Source organism: Gallus gallus, chromosome 1 (genome assembly GCF_016699485.2).
Source record: "Gallus gallus isolate bGalGal1 chromosome 1, bGalGal1.mat.broiler.GRCg7b, whole genome shotgun sequence".
Lineage (NCBI taxonomy): Eukaryota > Metazoa > Chordata > Aves > Galliformes > Phasianidae > Gallus > Gallus gallus.
In genome coordinates, this window is record NC_052532.1 from 118512260 (window position 1) to 118532422 (window position 20163).

Consider the following 20163-nt stretch of genomic DNA (forward strand, 5'->3'; position numbering starts at 1 on the left):
TTTGTGGTAAGTTCCGTTGATGGCACTGCTGTTCATTACTCAGCTCAATACTGTGTTTTCCTTAATATGGCATATACTTTCTTACAGCTTTTATGTGCAAGGAAGACTTTATTTATCTTGTAGATGCACATTCATCTTGGGGATAAATAGAGAAGGAGAATACTTAGGTTTATACTTTCGTACTGTCTGTTTGCCATGATAGAGGACTATAAGACAGCTTTCTGAGGAAAGGAAGAGAGTGACCAGGAAACAGCTTTCGAGAAAAAGTAAATAACCTGGAAAAAGGATGCAGTGAGCTGAGACTGCACCAAAAAGAAATCACCTGAGAGACCGATCTGGCTTGGGCAAAGCACAAGCACAAAGCAGCTGATTAACCGACCGGTCCTCTCTTTCGGCTTATTGAATATGACGAGAAATTTAACAGAGAATAAAATCAAGGTGTTTGTAGAACAGCGATGGTGAAACCATCCGCTAGTGATAACACAGCGTCTTCATCTGGGGTTTCATACGGCTTTTCTAAATTTCTAAAAAGAATAAAATAAATATGGAGTGGTGCATTGTGATCGCAATCCTAGGCTGTTTATATGTATGCTTCAAATTAAGGGTTTGGTGTCATGGAAACAGCTTCTTCATTTGGAAAGCTCTGCAGTGTCGTGAGAAGTAAAAGACCGATGAGAGGGCGAGGGAGGGAGGGAGAGAGCACAGGAGCCGGGTCTCCCAGTGGCATCCCAGCACTGCTTCCACCACGGAGCTGCTCCCTTCTGCCCCGCCAGACCTCCTCTGCTTATTGTTTTGTAACCAACTTCAAGTACAGCTCTGAATAATTCCTGTAGGTGTTTGCTCTGCTGATGGAATGCGTGTGTATGGAGAGGCTGTGTACTTTTGTGCATAGATTTCCTCTAAAAAAGACAGTATTTGTCTACTAAAACTAGTAGGTCCATAATTCGTATCTTGTTTGTTCTGTTACGCTTGTGTACATACCAGCACAGTATGCTTTGGATAATTTTAGTGCTAAAAAGACGTTTGATGGTGTTTTGCATCCAAGAAAAGTAGCCATTTATATGAAGAAATGTTAAAATTTACTAGGATGGGAATCTCTTAAATGAATACTGGATTACAATATCTGGCCAGGAATTAACAACACTGATTCCATTGTCCTAGATTTGATGCCAGTTTACGCTCATTTTATCATAGAATGTCTCAGATTGTAAGGGACCTCAAAGCCCACTCATTTCTATGCCCCTGCCGTGGGCAGGGCTGCCCCCCACCAGCTCAGGCTGCCCAGGGCCCCATCCATCCTGGCCTTGAGCGCCTCCTGGGATGGGGCACCACAGCTTCTCTGGGCAGCTGTGCCAGCGCCTCACCGCCCTCCGAGTGAAAATCTTCCCCTGACATCTAATCTAAATCTCTCCTCCTTTAGTTTAAAATCATTTCCCCTTGTTCTGTTTCGTGGGCATAATTTAGATTATTCAGTAAGTTATTACAATAAGCAGTAACACAAGAACTTCACAGGAACAAAATGAAGGGCATACACTATATTTCTACTATGGTGCTATCATGCATATCTCTAAATAGCAGAAACAGACCAGTTTACCATTCTCCAAAATGGAAAATATTTATAAGTATGGTATATCTGCGTCTAGCAGCCAAGCAGAGGATGGTTCAGCAGCTCATCACTAGAAAATGTTGACCAAAGGCATTTTTGCTGCAGGTGGAGATGCTTGTGCCAGGGGCTGTCTGGCCTCACTTCACCTGCCAGGGCATGTGGAAGGGTAGAAAAGTGGGAAAAAAAGCAAATGTACTCATTTAAACAGACTCACTTTGGTTGAAAGCTGTCATTTACTTTCCCTCTTGCCACAAGAAGTGGTGTTGCTGTGTGCATTAGGACTGGGAAAATAGAAGTATTTATGTATTTATTCACTTACATAATTCCGAGTTTCAGAAAGGCACACAATGAAGGACTGGAGGCACCTGCCCCCACAGCCAACCTCGTGAAGAAACACTGCAGCTCTGCCCACCTTGCTGTGGCTCCTGCCTCGGGCTCCCTCCTGCTCTCGTCTGCACAGCCACGGGAAGTGTGCTTTGGGAGCTCTAATTCTGTTGCAGCAAAATCAGTGTGTGAGGAAGAGTTCAGTATTGCTGTGAAAGGTGCTCAGCACTGCAGCCGCGGCAGATACCAGAAAGCTGCAGCCAAACAAAAAGCAACTCATTCTCTGCTGTGCAGAAATAGGTGTTACGGAAACGAGACGTAGAATAGTTAACTTCAGTAAACTGCTGAATTCTCAGAGAGAAAATGAAAAATGTCTCATTAATGCAGAGGAAAACGTAAAAAAATACCACGTATAGGAAATTTTCTGTCTTAAAACAGCTCAATAGTTAAGATAGAAAAGCTCGGAATTTCTTTCTTCAAAACAAGGCAATGAAGTGTGGTTTAGCTGAATAGCTCTGCCTCAGACTTTCCCTCTCTGTATTATCAAAGCAACATGAAAAGTGTACGAGCCAGATCAAAAGAGAAATGACTGCACAGCCTTTCTTCTCCTTGAGTTGTGCCTTTGTGCATGACTTATTTCTGTCTTCTTGAAGGTATTGAGGAGCAGGATGCTAGATGGGATGAAAAAGCGTGCATTTCAGGAGTGGTTTTGTTCAGATCAGGATTGCATCCTGAAGCAGTTCTTCCAGCTGTCTGCATGGACATTGGTGATTTGGACTGCAGAGTGGTCTCAGAGCTAAATGAACTCAACTCCTCTTGGAGGACATGGAGACGAGCGCTCCCAACCGCCCATGGGCATTCAGCCCATCAGCCCAGGCAGGAGCAGTCTGAAGAAAATCTTCCCCATTTTCTGAATAATGTGGGCATTAGGTCCTCAGTACCAACTGTTTATCTCCATATGTATTTTCTAATTGCGATGTAGACGCTGCCCTAGGCTATGGAAATGGCTTCGGCTGCTATCCCACAGCTCCCTATCTGCGCCTCTGGAAGATCTGTAACCTTCCCTCATTGTGAAGATTGATGGTAGGTGCCTGTTAAGCTCTTTGCAGAAGAAAACAGCTGCTTAAAAAGCAATTATTACTGGTAAGTGTACATGGTACAACCTATTGCTGTCTTTCTCCTGAATAAGTGATGCACAAAAATCCTCCCGGGAGGCAGAGTCATTAAGGAGCTATCTGGATACATATGCTTTTGCAAGTCTTTCATCTAGCTCAGAAGTGGGAATGCAAATTCTGAATCATGGGGACATCCTGTGGCTTTGTAACTCTCTCTGGGGGAGAGGAACTCACCAGCAGATGAGTAGCTCTCACTCATTCACCCTGCTGCTCCCTCACAGGCCTGCACCTCCATCTGCCGCCCCCAAAGACAGGCCTCGTGACGTTCCTACCAAGGACGTGGGTCCTAGATAATGTTATGCAGCCCCTGGAGTTTCTTTTTTGTTAACTCTGCTCTCAGGGTGATGTTTTCCAGGTTATATTTATTCTTCTTCTTCTTTTTTTTTGATTTCTTGGTTTTTTTTTTGTTTGTCTGATCATCGCATTTGGAGGGAAGATCATGGCTGTTTCCTGGAATCGAAGCCTGTGTAAAGATTTCCTAGCAAGCCTTTTTTAGATATAACAATTTTAATAAGCACTTTTCAGAGCCATTTTGAGACTCCCGCTTGCTTCAATAGCTCTGGTACAAAGACTTGAGGAAGATTTATCTGAAGAGATGCAGTCATAAGAATAGTTTTTTAAATTGTAGAACAAGAGCTTTCTTAAATTACAGTGTGATGTCAGGAATGAAAATGGTTGGTGCTGTTGCCAGAGACAGGGAGAGAAGAGGGGGAATAGAGCAGGAAAACACCAGTGCTGAAGCACGGTGGGCTTGTTGCTGAAGTGGTCTTGGTGCAGCTGCCAGGCCCTACAGCAGCCCGTGCCGTGCTATGGGGACGCATGTGGGGACCGACGGCAATGCCATGACACCAGACCTTGGCTTTTGCCACAGCAGAAGTGTATAGGAGCCTTCTCTATCCTGGTGCCATCATCAGAGACAAGAAATCAGTCTTTCTGGCCACATACTTGGATAGGAGTTAGATCGGACCCTAAATATTTTGAATTGCACTGAATCTGAGCATGAGCTCTGTCGAAATTAAAACATTTAACTTGAAAACAGAAGAGAAAGCGTAAGTGTGTGTATAAATGACAGCTGTGAAAAAATACCCATCAACAAGTCATTTTGCTCATCTTCCTTTCCAGTTTTCATTTACACATCACCTGATACCTGTGAAGGATCACAGGTTGCTGTTAGGAGCTGCAAGCACCACCTCAAACCAAAGAACAATAATTAGGGAATGCAAAAACCCCTCTAAAGCATGAGTTCAAGTTCTTACTGTGGCTGCAATGTTTATTCTGTAAGTGACTTGGATAATGGCACTGCTGTCAAATGCAGACTCTCAAGGTTCGCAGTCTACAGTGAATAAAGAGAGGATGATGCAGGCAACTGTAGACATTTAGATGACCTACATTTTACCAATTTATGTCAAAAAGCATTCAAGGAAGACATTTCAGTAAAAAAAACCCAACAATGCGATGCAACAAAATACTTCATTCAAAGAACATAACTCAATATTTCAACAGATGAGCTGTTTTCTAGAGTAAACAGGCAGTGATTTGCCTGCTGCACAGGGAAATTACCAGGCTCGGTCTCTGATGGGAAGGACAACTCACATTGTTCCCCCCAGATTTTAAGGCCATATTTGGAAATTGTAAAGAACTGTTGATCTAAGAAAATTAAATATTTTGCTCTATTTCAATGTCACTTGCTCCAATTCAAATGCAAAAAGCAATTCAAGTCAATACACGCATATGAAAAGAGAAGGAAGTAGTTCAGAATAATTATGTTGGAGAAACTCAAATTTGGCTTGATTATAGTTGTTAAAAAAACTGTCGTTCCTAATGTAACTTGAATGCATAGGAAATGCATTGAGAGAAGGACATAGCACGATGTCCATTTTTCAGATTAAATTGAAAAGATGGGAAAATGATGAAATAATTTTACTGTACCATGGTGGATTTTTCTAAAAATCTTCCTTGCATGGTTTTTTTTTTTTTTTTTTTTTTTTTTAATTAAATCCACTGTTTTAATTTTGTGGATGATTTGTCAGAGTAAGTGTGTGCATGCAAATGACAGAAAGAAGGAGCTTACGATACTTAGAGTTGGCAATCTTAAGTCTGGTTTCTTAAAAATACCAGTGCTGGTGGCAATGATAGCAGCTCTCTTTCTGTATACTCTTTCTAATGTGATTCATTTGTTATTAAAAATTTAAAAAGCCTCTCCAGACATCCTGGGATGATTTTCTGCAGGTCCCTGTGTTTATGTCAGTGAGCCCATAAGCAGTTCTAGCTCATAAGAGACCTTTGTAAATCCGGCTTCTGGCACAAAGGACACAAAAGAAATAGAAGGTCATGGTCAAAATTTGTTTCCTGCACCATTGCTGCTGTAAATGCAAGACTATCTTGCACTTTCAAAGCAGAATTTGGCCTTTAATTTGTGATGTCTCACACAGGACTTTATTGCAATTCCTTTGCTATGCATATGCTTGCTTTTTTACTTCCCCGTAGACTTCTTACTCCCTCTGTCCAAAGGAATATGCTGCTTTTTCTGTAATTAGATCTCTTTCTGTAGCTTAATCAGTGGATGCATCAAGATTTCGGGGCCCTATAGGAAAGCTGGGGAGGGACTTTTTATAAGGGCATGTAGCAACAGGACAAAGGGAAATGGTTTTAAACTGGAAGAATGTAGATTTAGATGAGATATTAGGAAGAAATTCTTTACTGTGAGGGTGGTGAGACACTGGAACAGGTTGCCCAGTGAGGTTGTGGATAGTCTCTCCCTGGAAACATTCAAGGCCAGGCTGGATGGGGCTTTGAGCAACCTGGTCTAGAGGGAGCTGTCCCTGCCTATAGCAGGGGGGTTGGAACTGGATGATCTCGAGGGTCCCTTCCAACCCAAACCATTCTATGATTCTATGTTTATCTCATCTGAAGATTATTTGCTGAAACAGAGGAAGCACTTTTGCTAAACCCAGTCGCACTCTCCAGGTTGTTCACTGGCTCCCTCTCCACTGGGCAACCTGGGAATTTTTGTGAGTTATAGAGATTTTCGTTAAATCTTTTCCTTATAGCACTTCTATTCCAATTCTGAATCTCTTTTCTCAGCCATTTATGTTCCTGACCTTCCTCCAAATATTTGAGTCAATACGGAAATCTGAAAAGCTGACCTTGTCAGCTTCTTTTACATGGGACTCCACAGAGAGTCTTTTTGGTTGGTATTTAAGACTGCTGAGAGGTTTAAAAAGGGGCTGATGTATTTGTGGTATGAAGGAGGATCAATTGGCCTTTTAGGGAGGCTGAAGGTAAAGCTGGGAATTCAAAGGGCATAAGCAGTAAGTTTGATAGAAACTTTGGTTTGCCTCTTGGCTGTGGTTAAGTGGTCTCTCTCGTGTTTAATTTCACATCTGAGTCTGTTTTTGGACTCAGAGATGAAAAGGCAGTCAGTCATTGCATGGAAGTCTTTGTGTGGAACTCCTCCCATTTTTTTGTGTTGTTCATTGCATAGATATGACTGGGTGTGTTAATTTAGGATGAAGATTGCGCTGGCACGACAAAGCTGAATTTTCTCAAGGTTAAGCTGCTGCATATCCTCCACCTGGAGCCACACTCAAAAACAATGTGGACATCAGTCAGGACAAGGCAATTTGCTTTATGAGCAGTGTGGTTCACCAGGAGAAAATGAAAGATTTGGGGGAATCAGCCTGATGCCAGCAGAGCATTAGTAACATATGAATATTTCTCATAAAAATCCAGTTCTGACTAAATATTTTTGTTGTAAACAACTGCTGCTGAAATGATACATGAGAAGAAATATCCTACTTCATAGCAATGTTTGGAGTCTTTCTCCTTTCGCGGTATAAAAGCATCAATTTTTCTTTGGCTTTTGTAGCTCTGGCAGATAAAACATAGAGGGTAGCTTGAAGGATCATCTAGTTTAACCTCTGTTAGCACATGAATGCATGAAACAATATTAAAGAGAAAATAGAAACACCTCAGCGTTGGATCAAGTGCTCAGTTTGTATTTACAGGCTGGGCTGTAATTTGTGAAGATGCTGAATGACAGGTTCTTATTTCCCTGACTGCTAAATAAAAAGAGGTGGAGATTCTGGTGGAAATAAAATCCTCATCTTTCACTACTACAATTCTTTTTTTTTTTTTTTTTCCTAATTGTATTCAACTGTTTTTCTCACTCTTTGGATAAAAATCTGTATGTTCTGTATGTTTCATTTGGCTTTCTGGTCTTTTTCCTCAGTGGCACAGTTTGACAGTGCTGATTTCCTTCCACCCATCAACATGATAAATATGAAGGTATGGAATATAAGCTGTTTTCTGGCATTCATGTTGATTTAAAACCCTTTTCTCTTTTTCCTTAAATAGGAAGTTTAATTAGAAGCAAGGCGAACACTGTGACATCATGCAACTAATCTACATATTTTTTTCATTCATACGTTGCGTACTTTTGAGCTTTTGAAATCAACCTGTTGGGCTGCATGCTTGTTCTTTACACAGTCACTGTGCTGGGGCAACTACTTTCTATAGTGAGGGCACTCACAGAAATGTATTCCAACCACTGTATGAAATGCACAGTTAAGCTTTGTACCTCCCTTCATAACCTTTGAAGGTAGACATGTAACAGTACAGAGTGCTCCCCTGTCAGACAAAGGTTCCAAGGCTGTAACTCACGCATAATAGAGAGGTGCCGAACAGAAGATCCCTGCTTTAGACACCAGGAAGTTATTTTCCACAGGGCATTTTCCCTTTCCATCCAAATCCCATTTGCTGCAACAAATTTAACCCTCAGCACTTCATAATTGTGCATAAAAAAAGGAAGGATGGCCTATAAATAAACTTTACTGGAAGCTACAAGCGGGGTGGCTGAAGATAACTTTGCAGAGGTAGCAACCACATGTAGCTGTGGATGTGTTCCCACACCAAACCAGGTTCAATTGCTTTTAATAACAGGTTGAATGGTGAATCTATGCTTCTGTGAGTGAATATCTATGCTCTCCTGCTACTTTCATCTCCCGTTTCTGTTTCTTTTGTTTGAACTCCATGGCAGGGTTGCATGGGTGAGGATGCATTGTGCTGGGTTTGATTTCTGGAAGGGAAGGGGATGGTGGCAGTCAGAACTTGGGTAGACTTGGTCACCTCTGGGACTTTGCCCTCCATGAGCTGAGCGATGTGTCCTCTAGAGACTGCTCAGATAAGAAATGTGTTAGTGGGAACATGACCTTTTCTTTTCTGGTCGTCAGGAGTCTAGGAGAACAGATTTCTTGGTTTCCACTGAGCCAGTTGTTGTTAGCCAGTTGCGGACTTCCATCTTGAAAGAGGGCCTCTGTCTTCAATACACCAGCAGTGAACGCCCAGAAAATATGTTTATGATATTATAAAAAGCCCAGTAAAGTTTATTTCTGTCTCCTTGGCTTTGGAGGCAGAGAGCCTCAGTGAGGCTCTTATGTGAGCAGATCTCATTGGATTTTGCTTTTGATCTGGTTTAAATGTTTCTCACATTTTATTTTATGTTGATTGACTACTGGAAGCCTGAATTTTAAAGACCAGTGTTACTGAGTAAAATAAGTACAGACACCCAGAAACAACCAAACTCTCAGCATTTGAACATTTTCTCTTACCTAGTTTTGTCTTAGTTGGTGTAGATGGGCTTCAAGAAATCACAAAGCTCAAAACACATACTTTTTTGGTCAAATTATTAATTACTTGCCGCTTAGAGCCTAAATTACTGTTTTTCTTGAAACACCTCATAAATGTCAAGTTTTAAAAAGGGAATATATGGTGAACAGTAAAGGGTGAAACTGCATTTTGCATGTTAAATTTAACTATGACATGGCAACAGGTCTTCTGTGATTAACTGCATCGGTTAGAAATTAATCTCACTGATTTATTTGAAAGTAAGCTGGAGCATGAATGTTTCTTAACCAAAGCCCAGATGAGAAGGACCCTTACATGAATAATAACTAAACAAGAAAAATAGGGGATGATAAGAGTGATTTTTAATTTTTTTAAAAACTTTTTCACAGTCTTCTCTCAAGTTGTTGTAACAAATGTGTTGTTGCCTAGATGAACATTTGGTCCAATCAGAGGGACCTTTACCAACACAAATACGTTTGTGAGCCATACCAAACCACTTCAGAACGCTGTCATTTTTCAAACATTCCTAAAAATGTCCTGGTTTTATGTGTAAATATAGTGAAGCTTGTAGATGAAGAATGCATTGGAGAATGACTAAGCAAGTGCAGAGTCAGATGGGTCTTTTCCGTGCAGAGCCATCCGATATCACTCACAGCTCCTATTTAGATAAACTCTTTGCTTACAAAGATAGATGCTCTGTGGAGGTAAGGCCGTAATAAGAACAGAGCTTCCATGGAAGTAAGTAGCATGGGAAGCCCAAAGCCATCAATGCCATCAGAATCTCCTGTAAGTCAAACTGTGAAGCATTATACTTTAGCTAATAGCTAATTTGTCTCAAGGCATCTATCTGGCTCTCAATTCTATTAACCTACAGGATGCCTAAACAAAAAATCATACATATAGTGTTATGTCAAAAAGAAAATTATTTCCAGAAAGTCGTCACTTGCATGAAACACCAGAGTGTTTCAACAAGCAGTGAAATAACTGCTGATGCTGTACCTATGTTACTATATCAGAAGATAAACCAATTTTTTCACTGGTTTCTTGAATAAAAAAATATTCATAGAAACACAGAATCATTTGAGTTGGAAGGGACCTTTAAAGGTCATCTGGTCCAGCTCTCAAAGATGTTACGTGTGTGTGTATATGTACATGTGAAATACACACTTCAGCAGATAGCATATATTTAAGCAGAGGGAGCTCCTTGTCAAGACAGCAACTTCCTCATCTTCTTAAGTATGATTTTGGGAACTGACATCTTCCCAGACTGAATCTTACCCAAAGCTTTCCTCGTGCACCTGGACACCACTTGGAGCTGCAGGTGCACATGGTGCAGCCAAAGCACCATCTCTGGAGCTGGTGGGTGTTGCTGCAGCCATTGCCACACATGAGTTTGGATATTGCAGTGGTGTGACACATCGGAAGACTTGCCAAGCTTGGGGCAAGGGTTGGGCTAAACATGGATCTAGGCTTGCTGCAGAGAGTTGAGTCTGTCTGTGCGCTGGTGGTGATACTACAGCCCAATGGGCTGCTGGGCCTGTGACCAGGCAGTGAGTCTACTCAGCACTTTGCTCTCAGCTGCAGTAATGAAGGTGCTTGGAATCGGTATAAAATCCTTTCTTCATTTGAAAGATTTGACAGATTTGAGTGAAGTTCTAAAAATACACAGAGCACATTCCCACAGAGCATGCCCCTGCAAGCCTCCTCCTCTCCCCATGGCTATCTGACATCAGTAACTGTGGCAGAAGGTGCTTGGCATCCTATAGGTGCCCCATACTTTTGAATACACCTAAATCTTTAGATGGGCCAGCAAGATCTCAGTGTTTGCCATTCAGCCATAATGGCTTTTGGGCACGTACGGCGAGTATGAGGTTGGCAGAGCAGGTGCTGATTGTGTTGACTGCAGTACGGACAGACACAATGATCTGACCCAGGTGGGGGAGGGTGATATAATTTGCTGTTGTGCAGAGAGAGGAGAAGATTTTGGAGATGGAACGATCTGTAAGTGGAAAGGGTGAACTGGAGGTGCTGCCGAAGAAGGGTTTTACTTTTAGATGCAGAACAAGGTTGCTATAGGAGGAATTTACCCCTGCAGTCTCAGCTGGTGGAGGACTGGCCATCCACCTGAGGACACTGCACTAACCAGCGCTTCCATTCAGCTACTGTCAGCTGAAGTTATCTGGTTATCTTGGGCTCACGTTTTTTGTTCCCTAATGCAATTTGGCTCTTTGCAAGAAAGAAATGACTGCCTTACCTGACTGTAAAAGTTCCAAGCTTTTCAGTGCATGAAGAGCTTTGCAGCAGGACTGGAAAGCAGAGGGAAGGGTTGGGCTGGTGTCAGAGCTGTCTCTTGCTCTCCCCGTGAAAATATCCCTGCAAGACTGCGGTTTCTGCTTGCTTCATTCTGCATGCACACGGCTAGTGCGAAGGATGGAGCAGAAGGAAAGCAGAGAGGTGAAGCAGACTTGCAAATGGTTTACAACGCCACTGGTACACGGTCTGAGGGATGTGTCAGGGCTATGCTGAGAAAGGATACCGTAGGACCTCCTTATGTTTTTGCTGCAGGAACTGGGAAAGTAGAGTAAAATGGAGCAAGCTCAGCCTCCTGGGATGGACTGTTAAATACTTCCCTGGAGAACTTGGTTTTTTCCTGATGCTGCCCGAATCCCACAGAGATTTAAGTCACATCACTTCACTGACATTCTTCACAGGTGATGCCTGTGTTCTTCAATTTCAGGGTTTCTTATCTAAGCCCATCGCTCTAACTTGAAATGAGATGAAGAACATTTGGAGCTTCCAGCGGAGACCAGGAGAGCTCTGCCTTGCTCCAGAGAAATATAGTACAACAAGACACCAGGCTCCCTGAGAAAGAAAGTCAATCTCTGAATGTTTCAAATGTGTCGACCTTGCTGGCATTAATATATGTGTACGTCAGCTCTCTGTTTGTGAAATGGACATAGGGAAGTCACATCTCATAGAAACGAGGTCATTGTTTTGGGGAAATTGCTGAGGAGTATGCAGGGAAATGGGTAATTCTGACTGTACATCTGGATTTGAATGATAAGGCGGACGGTGAAGCACTGAACAAAGGCAGAAGCAACATGGAGAGGAAACCTCAGCAGCGCCGAGTTCCAGCACTGAAGGGAAGCGCAAGGAAGGAGGCTGACAGAACACCGTGCAGTGCAGCAGGTCCTGGTATCCTTGCCCAGGCGTGCTCGGCTCTAAAATGTGCTTGCCACGGGTGCTGGCACACCGCAGGATGGCAGCCATGGGGAGCTCCAGGTAGCGGTAGGTGCGCATGTATGCGGCAGGGCTGAGCTTGTGTGTTAATTTGCAATTCAAATGCAGTTACTGAGGTAGATAAATTTAATTATTTAGAGACATTCAAGCCAGATTTCGGAGTGCAACACTCGTGTGTATTTGTCAAAAATGATCATTTGCTTCATTTACCCTGCAATGATTTTCATATTTGGAATTGTCACCTCAGCTCTTAGATTTGTGATGTATGGCTGGCACCGAAATATCTGAGAAACTCCAGACAAAGAGTGAATACTTGGGAGCACAGCCGGTGTGCTCCTGATCCAGTCTGTCAGCAAGCAGGCACTATTGCTTAGCGCTCGTCCTCAGAGCTGATGCTCAGCACCATCTGGCAGATGTACACGAGGAGAAAGCAGCACGTCAGAGAGCCAGGTTATCATCATGGCTATGTGTGTAACCATGTGGAGAAGACCAGGAACAGAAGCTGTATGTTTCAGAGAACAAAGCCCCAGCAGATTAATTCTCCATCAGCTAATGGGGAAATCTGGCTCACCTTTTTGACCTTGGTAATTTTGCTGAATGTAACTTGCATGAGGAAGGCAAGCAGAAGCTGTGAAGGTCTGATGAAAGATACTGGAGGAACACACTTGAGACAGAGATCAACATTACAAGCGGTCATTAGGGCAGAATTGGGAAGAAACTGAGAGTAGATGAGCAGCAAGTTTTCCAGGAGTTCCCTGTCATACAAATAACTTTACAGATGCAGCACGATAAATAGTACCTAGTTTTCAGCCTAAGTAAATCTGGAGCTGGCATCTCTTAAAGGTATTTCATGCAAAGTGCCATTCGGCAACTATAGGACCGCAGCGATTCCTCATAATTAATCTGTTCTGCTTTCTGTGGTGAGATCAGGAGCACCAGCAAGCTTCACAAGCACACTTGTAAATGAGAAAAATTCAGAAAGGCTTTTCTCTCAGCCCCGGTGACTGAAGAATTCAAAGAATATCACTTATTCATTTCAGCTGACCTCACAGCTTTGGTGGACTGTATCCTTTTCTAAATAAGAAACCTGCTTGTTCTGCTTCCTGATGGATGACTCTGATTTACTACCCAGCATACTACAAGTCATATAGTATTTCAGGAAAGGCTCTATAGTACAAATCAAATATATGATTCTGCATCATAACAAAAAATGCTTTGGGACAGTGTCCTTAAAAGTAGTCTTTATTCACTATTTTTATTCTATCAAATTTGTCTTCTTGCCCTATCCGCTGTACATCATAGTGACACATTCTTTTGCTAAAAGACTTCCAAAGGGAAATATTAAGTTTTCTTTCTTTCACTATTTCGTGCTTGGGGACCTTGATTTTGTAAAGGGAGACAAATCTTCCTCTCGTTTTAGGGCCTAGAGATGGATATATTTGACTGTACAGACAAGTCAAGTACATATCTGAGTTGGTTCCCTTGCTCAACCGTGGTCAGAATTCAAAGCACACAGTACAGGAGACTGTAAGTCACTTTCTCTGGCTAATTAACATGATTGTATATTATCTGTCTTCCCATCCCCAGTGAGACATGTAAAGAAGCCTACAAGCCTGATGTCTCCCTGTGGATTTTCATGGCTCCAGTAACTAGACTATGTTAAAAGGAAGAATAATTCGACATTTGCACTGACAAAATAGGCTTGAAGACACAGACACCCTATTGCATTTTAGGGTGTGCTTTTAAATGATGGTGTATCCTACTCGTGCTGATCCATAGTACGTGATGTGCTGAACTCCTTGTGTGCCATCGCACAGGTGGGGACATTGAGCCACTGCCTGTAGCAGTGCCTGTGGTACTCCTGTCCACCCCCTTGTCAGCATGGATAACCTGATCTGATCTGATGGAAACCATAAGTTGAGAGTAAGTGGGGGTTCCCCTCTGGCTTCAGGGCAGCCTGGATTGGGCAGCGTAAGGGCAGCCTGGCAGCCTGATCTCCTCCTCTGGAAGGCACACATCAGGGTTACTTGAAGGAGCCAGAGCTGACAGTTGGTGCTGTGCTATGCCAGAGCCTACTCAATAGAGGAAGCCTATCACAGAGAGATAATATAGGCTGGGAGATTGTGGGAAATAAGGTTACTACTGTCTGTGAGGTCAATGGGAAATGGGCAAATCTACAGCCTCCGGAAACCCTCTGGTCTCCTGCCAGCCCCTCCAGATGGCCATGGACCTCACAGGCTACCAGCACATATACAGTGACACTGAGTTTTTGATTAAACTGTCAGGGGATCTTTGAACTGGTGCCACCAGTGGAGCATCTCTCTAACCCTTGTGTGACTCTATTGCTACCTCACCTGACCCTTGTTTGCAGGTTGTCATACCAGACCCATCACGCAGAATGACTGGAAACTTCAACAGTTCCAGAGAAGTCTCAGCGTGCAAATCTGATTGCTTGAACACATGCTTTGTGCAGTAAGTTGTAAGTCTGAAGAGACTGAAATGATTGAGTAAGTTTTGGCTACTCATACATTTTTCAGTTTCCATAGCAGAGGAGGCGGGGGAAGTAAGCCAGAAGTGGGGAGCCATGGACAGAAAGAACAAAAGCAGAACTATTGATGGGCAGTGCGGAGGTGTCAGTTTATTCATTTATTTGCTTCTTCCTGTACCACTTCCTTGCTAGTTTGCATTAGGCCCAGTATGAGTCCATGAAATTTGAATGAGTTTGCAATCCTTTTCAGATAAGAGTAGCTCTTGCTTAGGAAAAAAAAAAAAAAAGGTAAAATATAGTACTCAGTTATGCAAGAATAGGGATAAAGTACAGAGCAGCTGACTAGAGGCAAATAGACTAAGTGCTGGAGGAAGCAGGGATGCTGTTGATGTATCTTCTAATGATTCTTTATTAAGAACAGACAATATATGCACTCTCCTTTTCTGGCTTCTGTTCAGCTAGATGCCATCAACAGAGGAAAGCTAACAACAGTGGTTTTGGGATAGGCATATATTAGGAGTGTGATGGAGGCTGCAAAGAGACAGAAGTGCAGATTCAGAAAGAGTACTGTGCTTACACTTTCTGCAGTGAAAACAGCATAGATTTGAATGCTGCCATTGCTACTGATTCACATTGACTTCACTGAGAAATACACGCAGTCAGAGACCTGGAGTTTGATTTTATATGGCTAAACACTGAAGCATAATTGTCATTGGCTTTTCAAGGCAAAAAATTCAATTATTGGGATTTTGAGACCGCTTACTATTTTCTTAGAGTTGTTTTAAGGTCTGTTCAGCAGCTGCACCTTTCCAGAGAGAATATCTTTGATCCCACCAATGTGTTTTGGCTATCTAGTCTAACAGTCTCCTGGCCAATATGTGTGAAAGGCAGAACTCAATATCCTTTGCCTGAGAAACAGCAACTTGGAAGGATAACATGCAGCCATCAGAGGAGCTGGTACAGCCATCTGTTTGCCACTCCACCTTGATCACAGAGCCTCACTTCACCAAAGCAAGTGAACATCAACTGTTTCCAGGTAGGCTACAGTGTGATTTTAGAGCATTTAGGGTGTTTTAGGGTAACTGCGCCTGCAAAAAATATTCCCCTGTGGCAGAAGGGGGATCATAGAATGGTTTGGGTTGGAAGGGACTCTTACAAATCATAGAATCATGAAATCATAGAATCACTCAGGTTGGAAAAGACCTTAAAGATCATTGAGTCCAACCACAACCTAACCATACTACCCTAACTCTAACAACCCTCCGCTAAATCATGTCCCTGAGCACCACATCCAAACGGTTCTTAAACACATCCAGGGATGGTGACTCAACCACCTCCCTGGGGAGCCTATCCCAGTGCTTAACAACCCTTTCTGTAAAGAAGTGTTTCTTGGTATCTAACCTAGACTTACCCTGACACAACATAAGGCCATTTCCCCTCGTCCTGTCACCTGTCACCAGTGAGAAGAGACCAACCCCGCTCTCACTGTAAGCACCTTTCAGATATTGGAAGAGAGCAGTAAGGTCTCCCCTCAGCCTCCTCTTCCCCAGACTAAACAGCCCCAGTTCCTTCAGTCTCTCCTCATAGGACATATTCTTCAAGCTCTTTAATAGTAGTATTATCACTGCATTTTGCCAATATCTTTTTTTCTCTGTTTTTTTTTCTTGTTATTGCAAACATCACAAAATTATATTTCTCTCTTTTTTTTCCCCATCCCTCTTATTTCTTTACCTGTTTTTTCTCTGCTCTTTTAATCTTCCTTCTCTCCTTGCATGCTTTCTATTCTCCCATTTTCTCTTTCCTCTCCTTCCCTTCCCTTTTTATTTTCACCATGCAAGCTCTCCCACTTGTACATTAAAAGTCAGCAACAAATAGTAGTTTTAGATAGCCTATTTTAAGGTAAAGAAGATGAGTCTCTCCATTTGAGAATTGAAATGTTCTTTGTAGCTTTGAATGACTTTTTTCTAGCAATTTGAAATAGTGAAAGTCTGAGGTGTGCTTATGAGGAAGATGATTCTTCAAACGCAAACCACTTGTTTGACGTTATCCACAGAAAAAGTTAAAGATGTGTTTGGAGAAGACATCTGATGGAGTGGGATGCATTAAACATCTAATACAGTGGGACTTGCTACCAATGCTCCTTGCCACTCAAATATTTTACAGTGTTCAGTTACTGTAGCCATTAATTGTCTCCACTGAAGTCACAGTAATAGGACTGCCTCCGTATAATGTGATCATCCAAAGACCTGAGCACATTTGGAAAAAAACATTGTAGTCTTGTTTAATTTTCCCTTTTTCTTTACAGAATTTCCTTGCTGAGGAGCCTTGCCAATTTTCTGCCCCTGTCTGCATCCCTGGTGTGTTACATGACAGAAACAATGCCTGCTGACCTATCTGGCATCCTCAGATTTCATGACAGATGTGAACTGAAAGTTCTCTGCACAAGCATTTATTCTTTGTTCCCATGAGCAGAAGGAGAGTTCTCACTGTTAGTCCACGTACTGTACACTACCATAGTCTGATTCCAAATGGGAGTAGCTCGTGGTATGTTGATAGTTTTCTTCTGGCAGGGACTATTAAGATGAGACTTGAGACTGAGGTCAGAATGTTTGCACTTGAGTGCAAACAAAGTGTAAGCATATATATATGTGTATAACAGCAAATTAGAACAACTTGGCCATAAATACAGAAGATGGGGGGCATAAGGGGAAGAGATGGGGTGCATAGAAGAGTGCTGCTTCTGCTCCTCTGGTAAATACTGCTTCCCTTCAGCCAGCTAATTCAGAAAGCGGGAGCCCAAGGAGGGTCCCTAGTCTGGCACCAGTGGCAATTCCTGATGTTCATCTTAATCCATATGCCAGCATCCTATTCAGGGGATCAGAATAGGAGGTTAGTGAGAGAAAGATCCTGCAGAGGCCGACTGAAAGCAGGACCTCCTGTAGCCTGAAAGAATCTCTGCTTGGAGAATGGAAGGAATCTGTTGGGGTGCTTGCTTCGGGCTGCTGGAATCAATGCACAACCGTGGAGCAAAGTGACTGCAATGGAAACACACTCACAGAAAGCTGTGCTAACAGAATTTTGAAACCAATTTGCCTTTAGATATCCCACAAACAGAAAAAGAAACATCTGATAAATTATTCATTGTGAATTATTTGCATAGGCTGATAGGAACTCATTAAACACCCAAAGATTGATTTACGGGAAGGAAATGGAGAAAATCTTCAGAGTGGTATCTATCTTCTTCTCAGCTTCCAGTAATTGTCTCTCAGGTGAATGAATTTGCCTCTTTCTTCTGCTGTTATTCTTTACTTCTTGGACTACTTTATAGAATGTTTTACGGCGGAGACTTCCTGTGAGCCAAAGAGCCTGGATTTCATAGCTGTATATTAAAGTGCACCAGAAAACAGTAGAAGGCATCACATTTTCTCCTCTTACTTGTGGCTGAATTGCTACAAATTTTTAAATTGCCATACTTAAAAGTATTAGCTACAGATACATAAATCTCCCATTTTTTTTAAGCACATCTCAGTCTCTCCAGGCCAAGAACCCAGCTTTTACATTAAGTAATATGAAAAGCCATTCTAAGTGCCTCTGTTTCAGAATATCCAAACGGAGCCAATTTAAAGGGACATAGCTAGGGGCAACCTAAATCACTATATCATACTGAACTTTGAAAATACTTGATTATACGTTTGTGTTTGTAGAAAAGGGGCTGAATCTTTATCCAGGATGTTTCAAGCAATTTTTTGGTGTACCTTGTTCTTGAAACCCTAGTAAAGATGTTTCCACAGTCAACCTAGGCAGCATATTCCCACTGTGTGCCTATTCTTGGATTTAAGATGTGGAAATTAAATTATATTTGCTGCAAATTAAGCTGATTTTGTCTTATTCCACCTTCAGGGGACATGGGAAACACTTGATACCTGTCCTTCTTGTATATCTTTTTTTTCATACAGCACAGTATTGCTGTGATTCTCCTCGAATTAATCTTTACTCGTCTAAGCAGGTTTTCCCATAGAAGGTGCATTTTCTGACACCTCACCTTCATCTGGATATGTACTCTGCAAATGTGGTGCCTAAAAAAAACCCTCTTCCATGTTATCCCTATGTTGTTGTTTTGATAAGTGTTGTAAGGATTAGGCTTTGTGGTTTTGTAACTAATTTTCAATGAAGCGGCGAATGGGTGCAACCTCAGATCCTCACCTACAGAACTACTGTTTAGCTGATTTTCCCAAGTCTTGTCTCTGTGCCACTGATTTCTCTCTGCTTGTGGATTTGTCTTTTCTGAATTTCTTACTGTAGATATCATATCATCCTTACATTGTGCCAAGTGACTTCTAAATTCAACCGCTGAAATCGTGTAGTTGTTGCTAACTTAGCACTACAGAAACTACCTTATTGATATCCTCTCCCTTCCATGACTACTACACTAGTAGTTGTGAAAGCGTTGAACATAGTTGGGCCTGGACAGCCCATGGGAGATCTACCTCCCATGTGTCTGCTAAGTAAAACGCTGAGTGCACAAAATATGTGCTCACACACACATGCAGTGCAAGAAGGTACAGGGATGAGGTTCGAATTTAGCATAACATTTTGTATCGTACCACAGTAATGCTGGCATTTAAACAAGATTTAATTTTGTATTTTTTCTTTTTTTCTGGCTGAATAGTGCCATTTGACACTGGGATTGCTTTGTGTTCAGAGCATAGATCAAAGCTGCTACCACAAAATACTGTGATTCACTAACCATTGGAAAAAATGATATGGCATATCTACAAATGATGTAATTCTAGGACTCATTGTACTTGCATTAGACTTGTGACGTAGTGTTTGCAGAAATTAATAGCTTGCTTGCCCCTTGCTCCCTCTGCAGTATTTTGGGTATCGGTCTTCAGATCGCTTATCTTTGTTTCTGTGGCTTAGTGAGAAAAGAAGAAAGATGTTCACTTTGCCAGAATCACAGATTACTTTCCTTTGCCAATGAAGGCTGCGTTGGCTTAAGTCGGAGGGGGATGAGCTGAGATCACCTCTTTTGCATTGGAATATCTTATGTGTGTGTGAGATAAATGAGAATGAACATAAATGAGGATGGGAGAGAGGGAGGGTGGCAGTGCAGGAGGGCAAAGTGCCAGGAAAACCTTCTTCCAAAGAAGTGCAGAACTGTCTGGAAATGTGTTCTGTCACTTCCTGAGGAGAGGAAGGGAGACTGTCCTGCTGGGAGTCTGCGAGGCAGTGCCTTCACATCTCACAGAGGCAATGTGGGCCAAGCCATGGATCCTTGGGTGAACTGGCAGGAGCCTGGCTTTCTGCTGAGCTGCAGGTCACCTGCCTGCATTTTAGGGCATGCTGGAAAACTGCCCGTTCTCCATCCAGGCGTGGAAGAGTTAGCACAGGAGCTTTTGCCCAAGAGAAGAGCTCCGGCCCTGTGTGACCTCCTCTTGGCTGCAGCTGGAGGGCTGTGCTGCACAGGGCCGGTGTTGGCCTGGCACTCAGCAGAGAGCCAGGTGCCTCCTGAAACCTCTGGCACGCCCGTTATTTGTGCCATTCTCCAGCTCACTCTGCTAGTGACACCAGGCTCTTTCCATTCCTTGCCCCACGAGCTCTGTGGCTGAGAAGAAGGCCCAGGCATTAGAAGCTCCCCAGAGCTTCATTACCGGCACAGTGAATTGTAACCACGCTGCTGGAAAAACGTGGTCTTCTGAGCA

General features: G+C 42.6%; 1 long non-coding RNA gene across 2 annotated transcripts; it reads left to right on the forward strand.

The window, feature by feature from the left end:
• Positions 1–5913: 5913 nt before the first annotated feature.
• Positions 5914–18988, forward strand: LOC112531488. 2 transcript variants are annotated; one of them, XR_005849262.2, is made up of 3 exons: positions 5914–7392; positions 14342–15494; positions 16764–18988. It is a non-coding gene; the product is annotated as an uncharacterized LOC112531488 (long non-coding RNA). The 2 variants fall into 2 exon arrangements; XR_003073246.3 differs by lacking the exon at positions 5914–7392 and having other exon boundaries at positions 13215–15494.
• The last annotated feature ends 1175 nt before the right edge of the window (positions 18989–20163 follow it).